The sequence below is a fragment of the Glycine soja genome, unplaced genomic scaffold (genome assembly GCF_004193775.1).
Source record: "Glycine soja cultivar W05 unplaced genomic scaffold, ASM419377v2 tig00000369_3_pilon_7651823_7831698, whole genome shotgun sequence".
NCBI classification, from domain to species: Eukaryota; Viridiplantae; Streptophyta; class Magnoliopsida; order Fabales; family Fabaceae; genus Glycine; species Glycine soja.
In genome coordinates, this window is record NW_021143585.1 from 1 (window position 1) to 9,114 (window position 9,114).

Below are 9,114 nucleotides of genomic sequence, written 5' to 3' on the forward strand. Positions count from 1 at the left end.
AAAGTTTCATGGCCTTGCAGGTGAAGACCCGCACAAACATTTGAAAGAATTTCACATTGTCGGCTCCACCATGAAACCCCCAGATGTCCAAGAGGATCACATATTTCTGAAGGCTTTTCCTCATTCATTAGAGGGAGTGGCAAAGGACTGGCTGTATTACCTTGCTCCAAGGTCCATCACGAGCTGGGATGACCTTAAGAGAGTATTCTTTTAGAAAAAAATTTCCCTGCTTCCAGGACCACAGCCATCAGGAAGGATATCTCAGGTATTAGACAACTCAGTGGAGAGAGCCTGTATGAGTACTGGGAGAGATTTAAGAAACTATGTGCCAGTTGCCCCCACCATCAGATTTCAGAACAACTTCTTCTCCAATATTTTTATGAAGGACTTAGTAATATGGAGAGAAGTATGATAGATGCTGCCAGTGGTGGAGCCCTTGGAGACATGACTCCTGCTGAAGCCAGAAATTTAATTGAGAAGATGGCCTCCAACTCCCAGCAGTTTAGCGCCAGAAATGATGCCATAGTCATTAGAGGAGTGCATGAGGTAGCTACAAACCATCTGCATCATCTGAAACTAAGAAGCTTGAAGGCAAACTGGATGCATTGGTCAACTTGGTAACCTAGCTGGCCTTGAATCAGAAATCTATACCTGTCGCAAGGGTTTGTGGTTTGTGCTCCTCTGCTGACCACCATACAGACCTTTGCCCTTCCATGCAGCAACCTAGAGCAATTGAGCAGCCTGAAGCTTATGCTGCAAATATTTACAATAGACCTCCTCAACCTCAGCAGCAAAATCAACCACAGCAGAGCAATTATGACCTTTCCAGCAACAGATACAACCCTAGATGGAGGAATCACCCTAACCTCAGATGGTCCAGCCTCAGCAACAACAACAGCAGCCTGCTCCTTCCTTCCAAAATGCTGCTGGCCCAAGCAGACCATACATTCCTCCACCAATCCAACAACAGCAACAACCCCAGAAACAGCCAACAATTGAGGCCCCTCCACAACCTTCCCTCGAAGAACTTGTGAGGCAAATGACTATGCAGAACATGCAGTTTCAGCAAGAGACCAGAGCCTCCATTCAGAGCTTAACCAATCAGATGGGACAATTAGCTACTCAATTGAATCAACAACAATCCCAGAATTCTGACAAGCTGCCTTCTCAAGTTGTCCAAAACCCCAAAAATGTCAGTGCCATTTCATTGAGGTCGGGAAAGCAGTGTCAAGGACCTCAACCCGTAGCACCTTCCTCATCTGCAAATGAACCTGCCAAACTTCACTCTATTCCAGAAAAAGGTGATGACAAAAATCTACCTAACAATTTCTGTGTAGGTGAATCTTCTTCCACAGGTAATTCTGATTTGCAGAAGCAGCACATTCCCCCTCTTCCATTCCCTCCAAGAGCAGTTTCCAACAAAAAAATGGAAGAGGCAGAGAAAGAGATCTTGGAAACGTTTAGAAAAGTAGAGGTAAACATACCTCTATTGGATGCAATAAAGCAAATTCCAAGATATGCTAAATTCTTGAAGGAGCTGTGCACTAATAAGCGGAAGCTTAAAGGAAGTGAACGAATTAGCATGGGTAGAAATGTCTCCTCATTGATTGGTAAATCTGTTCCTCAAATTCCTGAAAAATGCAAAGATCCAGGTACATTCAGCATACCTTGTATTATAGGGAATAGTAAGTTTGACAATGCCATGCTAGATTTAGGAGCCTCTGTTAGTGTTATGCCTCTGTCGATTTTTAATTCTCTATCTCTAGGTCCCTTGCAGTCAACTGATGTGGTAATTCATTTAGCTAATAGAAGTGTTGCCTATCCTGTTGGTTTCATAGAAGATGTCTTAGTTAGAGTTGGTGAACTGATTTTCCCTGTTGATTTTTATATCTTGAATATGGAAGATGGATTTTCTCAAGGATCAGTTCCCATCATTCTAGGCAGACCCTTTATGAAAACTGCTAGAACTAAGATAGATGTTTATGCAGGCACACTGTCCATGGAGTTTGGTGATATAACTGTTCATTTTAATATTCTGGATGCTATGAAATACCCATCTGAAGATCTTTATGTATTTCGTGCTGAAATAATTGACCATGTTGTTGATGAATACATGACTGATCTTTATTCTAATCTGTATGCCTCTCACTCTTCATGCATTGAGTCTGAAATTGTACTTGATCATATGTCTGAATTTGATGCTGAGAGTGAATCTGAGAGTGATATTGATTGCATGCCTGGTGGTGGTGTTTTACCTCTTGAGATTGATTTTATAGAGTCAGATAGGACTAACCAAGTTTCAGGAAGTACACATACCTCTGACTTTCTTTATGAGGTAAAGGCTGAGAAACCATCTCCTTCTACCACTGTCCAGCCGACCACACCAGAATTGAAGCCTCTGCCATCAAATTTAAAATACGCTTACTTGGATGATAGCAAGAGTTTTCCAGTGATTATATCTGCCTCCCTTGCTGATGAGCAAGAGGAGAAGTTGTTGTCAGTTCTCAAGAAGCATAAGAAGGCTATAGGCTGGACCCTGGCGGACATTCCTGGTATTAGCCCATCCACATGTATGCATCGAATAAATTTAGAGGATGGAGCTAAACCAGTAAGACAGCCACAGAGAAGACTCAACCCGGTGATTCTTGATGTAGTGAAGAAGGAGATAACCAAGCTTTTGCAAGCTGGAATCATTTATCCTATCTCCGACAGCCAATGGGTGAGTCCCGTCCAGGTAGTCCCGAAAAAGACTGGCCTCACAGTGATCAGAAATGAGAAGGAGGAGCTGATTCCTACTCGGGTGCAGAACAGTTGGAGAGTCTGCATTGACTATAGGAGGTTGAACCAGGTTACCAAAAAGGACCATTTTCCCCTGCCATTCATTGACCAGATGCTTGAACGCCTGGCAGGTAAATCCCACTACTGTTTCCTTGATGGTTTTTCTGGTTATATGCAAATTACTATTGCTCCTGAGGATCAGGAAAAGACCACATTCACCTGCCCCTTCGGCACTTTTGCTTATAGGAGGATGCCTTTCGGCCTGTGCAATGCCCCTGGTACCTTCCAGCGGTGCATGATTAGTATTTTCAGTGATTTTTTAGAAAATTGCATAGAGGTGTTTATGGATGATTTCACTGTAAATGGATCCTCTTTTGATGGTTGTTTGAATAGTTTGGAAAAAGTTTGAATAGATGCATTGAAACTAACCTTGTTCTAAATTTTGAAAAATGTCATTTTATGGTTGAGCAAGGTATAGTTTTAGGCCACATTATTTCCAATAAGGGCATTGAAGTAGATCCTGCAAAAATTTCTGTTATTTCACAATTGCCTTACCCCTCTTGTGTGCGAGAGGTGCGATCTTTTCTTGGTCATGCAGGATTCTACAGGCGCTTTATAAGGGATTTTAGCAAAGTAGCCCTTCCACTGTCCAACTTGTTGCAAAAGGAGGTGGAGTTTGACTTTAATGACAGATGCAAAGAGGCTTTTGATTGCCTCAAAAGAGCGTTGACTACCACCCCCATCATCCAGGCACCCGATTGGACAGCCCCTTTTGAGCTTATGTGTGATGCATCAAATTATGCATTGGGGGCTGTCCTTGCTCAGCAAATTGATAAATTGCCCAGGGTGATATATTATGCTTTTAGGACTTTAGATGCTGCCCAAGCAAATTATACTACTACTGAGAAAGAGCTTCTAGCCATAGTTTTTGCTCTTGAAAAATTTTGATCTTATTTGCTTGGTACTCGCATTATTGTTTATACTGACCATGCAGCTCTAAAGTACTTGTTGAAGAAGGCTGATTCTAAGCCTAGGTTGATCCGATGGATGCTCTGGCTCCAAGAGTTTGACTTGGAGATCCGTGATAGGAGCGGAGCACAAAATCTAGTTGCTGATCATTTGAGTCGGATCGAACGTGTCTCTGATGCAGATTCACCTATTCGGGATGATTTCCCAGATGATCATTTGTATATATTGTATAGTATTTCTGACTCTCTTTCTACTCCCTAGTTTGCTAACATTGTCAATTATTTAGTTGCCTCTGTTTTTCCTCCCTTAGCATCTAAGGCACAAAAAGATAAGATTAAAAGTGATGCTAAGCATTTTATTTGGGATGACCCCTACTTGTGGAAATTGTGCAGTGATCAGGTCATTAGACGGTGCATTCCAGATCATGAGACTGACTCAGTCCTGTAGTTCTGTCATTCTTCTGCACCGGGAGGTCATCTGGGTGTTCAAAGGACAGCTCGCAAAGTGCTTGATTGTGGTTTTTATTGGCCCACCATCTTTAAAGATGCGTGGAAGATCTGCAGCACTTGTGAGCAGTGTCAGAGAGCAGGAAATACACTTACATGGCGACAACAAATGCCTCAGCAACCTATGCTATTCTGTGAGGTGTTTGATGTCTGGGGTATAGATTTCATGGGTCCTTTTCCTGTCTCTTTTGGTTATGTTTATATTCTCCTTGCAGTTGATTATGTTTCAAAATGGGTGGAAGCCAAGCCCACTAGAACTAATGATGCTAAAGTTGTCGCAGACTTTGTCAGGTTTAATCTGTTTTGCAGGTTTGGAGTACCTAAAGCAATTGTTAGTGATCAAGGAACCCATTTTTGCAACAGGACAATGCATGCCCTGCTTAAAAAGTACGGGGTGGTACACAGGGTATCCACACCATACCACCCCCAGACTAATGGACAGGCAGAAATTTCTAACAGGGAAATCAAGAGAATTCTAGAGAAGATTGTGCAGCCAAGCAGGAAAGATTGGAGTACCAGGCTTGATGATGCTCTCTGGGCACATCGGACTACCTACAAAGCACCCATAGGAATGTCTCCTTATCGGGTTGTCTTTGGAAAGGCATGTCATCTTCCAGTGGAAATTGAGCACAAAGCATACTGGGCAGTGAAGACTTGCAACTTCTCTATGGATCAAGCTGGCGAGGAAAGGAAGTTGCAACTGAGTGAGTTAGATGAAATCCGCCTAGAAGCCTACGAGAATGCCAAGTTCTACAAAGAAAAGACCAAGAAGTTCCATGATAGCATGATAGTTAAAAAAGACTTCATGGTTGGGCAAAAAGTGTTATTTTATAATTCTAGGCTTGGACTCATGAGTGGTAAGTTGAGGTCTAAGTGGATTGGTCCTTTTGTTGTTACTAATGTTTTTCCTTATGGTACAGTTGAGATCAAAAGCGACTCCACAAACAAGAGCTTCAAGGTCAATGGACATCGACTTAAGCCATTCCTCACGAACCCTTCTTTAGTGGACGTAGTGGTGGAAGAGACTTCCTTACTCCACCCTACTCTTCCTCCACCATGACTTAGGGAGTTTTTCTTTTCCTATCTCCTTCTTTGCTTTTATTACCCTTCTCCGATTCTCTTTGATGATTTAATTGTTTTTAATCTTTTAATTGTGCTACATTGAGGACAATGTGTTGTTTAAGTATGGGGGGGGGGGGAGTGTTCTTTGGTTTTGCTAGTTTTGTTGGTTTTGTTAATTTGTTAGTTGTGTTAATTTGTTAATGTTGTTAGTTTCGTCGGATTTTCAGTTTAATATTTTGGGTCAATTTCATGTGCACGTACGACTTTGCATGTTTTTCTTTGAATTATAGGATATGTTCAAGAAATGGGTAATTGTTTTGAAAATAAAAGTTCTTGACATTTTGTGACTTGAAATCCTTGATTCTTCTCTACATGTCATGATAGTTTTGAAAGCTCAATTTGAAAGTGATGATTTTACCTTTGTGAGAATTTGAGCCATCCATCATTATAATCATTTGGTGTGTTTTGCCCCATTGATTGCTTGCACAATAGCCTTGGCTTGATTCTTGTTGATGCGTCCTAATTCACATGCATATTTGGAAATGATTAAGGCAATTTTGTTCTTATAAGCTTCTAGCCAAATGGACTTACCTTGAATTAATTCCTTTGATAGCCCTTTTGAGCCTTGTTTCCCTTTCCTTGTTTTGAAGCTCACTACAAGCCTTAAGTGAAAAACCATGATATTACCATATCCTTAAGGAATTTTGGAGCTTTGGAATTGTTTTGGGAATAAGTGTGGGGGGTTTTTGTTTCATTGGACAACTTGTTTTGTTGGCTATGCTTCATGATGTATTTTGGGCCATACTTGATGTACATTGTATATTGGTTAAATGTTGGACATGCTGAATGAAATGTTGTTTCTCAAAGGCTAAAGAGTAAAAAAAAAAATTCGAAAAAAAAAAATTCGAAAAAAAAAATTCGAAAAAAAAAGAAAAAGAAAAGCAATAAAGTTGAGTGAATAAGATCTTAAATGGCACAAGAATGATGAAACTCTTGGTTCTACTCTTCATGTTTAATTTTTATCTTTACTTCTTTTTATTTTTTTCTTAATATGCACTTATTCCCCTTTGCTCCTCTATTCCTTTGGGATTTAGCCACTTATTCCATATTTCTCCATACCTTGTTCTTGGCCCCATTACAACCTTAAAAGACCTTTTGATGCTCATGTGCTTGTGTTTATGGGTTGATTGTCAATTTTAGAATCTTGCCAAGTTTATGTGGTGTTTGCTTTCATGGGTGCTTTGAGGGTAAATAGTAGCCTAGACACTTGAGAGATAGAGTGTATATCTTGTGAGGCTTTATCACTTTTCATTCTTGAGCTGATTAACTATTTTGCCATGATCGGGTTGCTTGGATGATTTTCATGAATGTCTTGACTTTTTGGATCTCCTTATGTTAGATGTTACCCATTCCTTTCATTCCTTGATGTTCATTGAGAAATATGTGAATGTTTTTGTTTGTCTCCCTTTCATATCCTTGGATTTTGTTCTTTGTTTCATTTTGCCCAGGAGTGCAAAAGGCTAAGTATGGGGGGTTTTGATGTGCCATCATTTTCTTCTATTTTCTAAACCCTTTTTGCACCATTTTAATTATTGATTGGTCTTAATTGTCAATTAATTAGGCAGTTTTATTATTTGGGCTCATTTAGCTAATTTGATGTTTTTAATCTAATTTCAGGAATTAATGAAACATTGGGCTTAATCCGGATTTTGGTTGTGGACTTGAAGAGGGCAAATAAAGCAGTGCTTACCTTAGTTAATTTCTAATGAGGAAATTTCGCAATTTTATTTTATGTTGTTCAGTGTTTATTTCATTTTGGGCCAGAGTATTGTAATAGGGCCCAGTGACTTTGAGTGACTTTTTTTAAATAGCTGCCTTGGGATTCGTGCAGGGCATTCTATTCTGCTATGCTATTTTCATTATTCAGAGCTTTGGTTTTAGGTTTTCACGTTTTTCTGTGCCCTTGTTACAGTTTTCGTTCTTAATGCAAATTTCCGTTTTCTGCTTCTAATTACGAGTTCATTCTTGCTTCTTCTTCTACTTTCATTTACGTTTCTGTTCATTTACGTTTCTGTTCATTTACGTTCTTGTTCATTTATGTTTCTGCTTCATGTTTCATTTGCGTTTTCTGTTTGAATCCATGGAAGGCTAGATTTTCTGGTGTTGTTTCCTTTTGAGGACGAAGCCCAACTCTCTTGAGGTTTCGTTTGTAATGTGGTTTCCTGGCAGTTTTCCCTTCACCAGTTATCCCAATTTCGTGAATATTAATCAGTGCACGCTTCGTGTTCGATTAATTGCCTCTGAGCCTAACTTGCGTTCATGCTTAATGGACGAAGGGCTAACTGGTGTATGTGGTGCCTAATCACGTATTGAAAACCCTAAGTTGACTTTCGCTTAGTAAATTGAAATAGGGTTGGATTAAGTGGTTGACTGTTAGGGACGAATTCTCCATAACCCAGGATTAGAGAGTGGCTTCTGAATCAGAGGAAACAACCTGTTTTTAATATTAGTAGTTTCGTATTCCATTTTATTTGTTCTACTCTTTAATTACCAAACAACCAACCCCCCCCCCCCCCATCGTTACTGTTACTGCAAGTATATTATGAACATTTGGCTTGTCACTGCTCGTTGGGAAACGACCTAGGATCACTTCCTAGTTACTGCATTTTCATGTTTATTTGATTCGGGTACGGCCTCGATCAGGGGTCATCCCAAATAAAATGCTTAGCATCACTTTTAATTTTATCTTTTTGAGCTTTAGATGCTAAGGGAGGAAAAACAGAAGCAACTAAATAATTGACAATGTTAGCAAACCAGGGAGTAGAAAGAGAATCAGAAATACTATACAATATATACAAATGATTATCCGGGAAATCATCCCGAATGGGTAAATCCTCATCAGACACACGTTCGATCCGACTCAAATGATCAGCAACTAAATTTTGTGCTCCGCTCCTATCACGGATCTCCAAGTCAAACTCTTGGAGCCAGAGCATCCATCGAATCAAACTAGGCTTTGAATCAGCCTTCTTCAACAAGTACTTTAGAGCTACATGGTCAGTATAAACAATAATGCGAGTACCAAGCAAATAAGAGCGAAATTTTTCAAGAGCAAAAACTATGGCTAGTAGCTCTTTCTCAGTAGTAGTATAATTCGCTTGGGCAACATCTAAAGTCCTAGAAGCATAATATATCACTCTAGGCAATTTATCAATTTTCTGAGCAATGACAGCCCCCAATGCATAATTTGATGCATCACACATAAGCTCAAAAGGGGTTGTCCAGTCGGGTGCCTGGATGATGGGGGTGGTAGTCAGTGCTCTTTTGAGGCAATCAAAAGCCTCTTTGCATTTATCATTAAAGTCAAACTCCACCTCCTTTTGCAACAAGTTGGATAGTGGAAGGGCTACCTTGCTAAAATCTCTTATAAAGCGCCTGTAGAATCCTGCATGACCAAGAAAAGATCGCACCTCTCGCACGCAAGAGGGGTAAGGCAATTGTGAAATAACAGAAATTTTTGCAGGATCTACTTCAATGCCCTTATTGGAAATAATGTGGCTTAAAACTATACCTTGCTCAACCAAACGTTCATAACAGATAGTAGGAAAATAGTAATGAATTGGGGGGGGGGGGGGGGCGTTGTTTGCTTTTGTAAATTAAACAGCAAATAGATTTGAATTAGAAAATATCAGAATTAAAACACGTTGCTTCCCCTTGATTCACAAGCAAGTCTCTTATCCTAGGTTACGAGATATCATTTATCAGTTCAACCACTTAATCCAACCCTAAATTAAATTAC

At 40.0% G+C, this 9,114-nt stretch overlaps 1 non-coding gene across 1 annotated transcript; it reads right to left on the reverse strand.

Annotated features, from left to right (window-relative positions):
- Nucleotides 1-243: 243 nt before the first annotated feature.
- On the reverse strand, nt 244-350 carry LOC114404136. The gene has a single exon (XR_003664827.1). It is a non-coding gene; the product is annotated as a small nucleolar RNA R71 (small nucleolar RNA).
- Between the last annotated feature and the right edge of the window lie 8,764 nt (nt 351-9,114).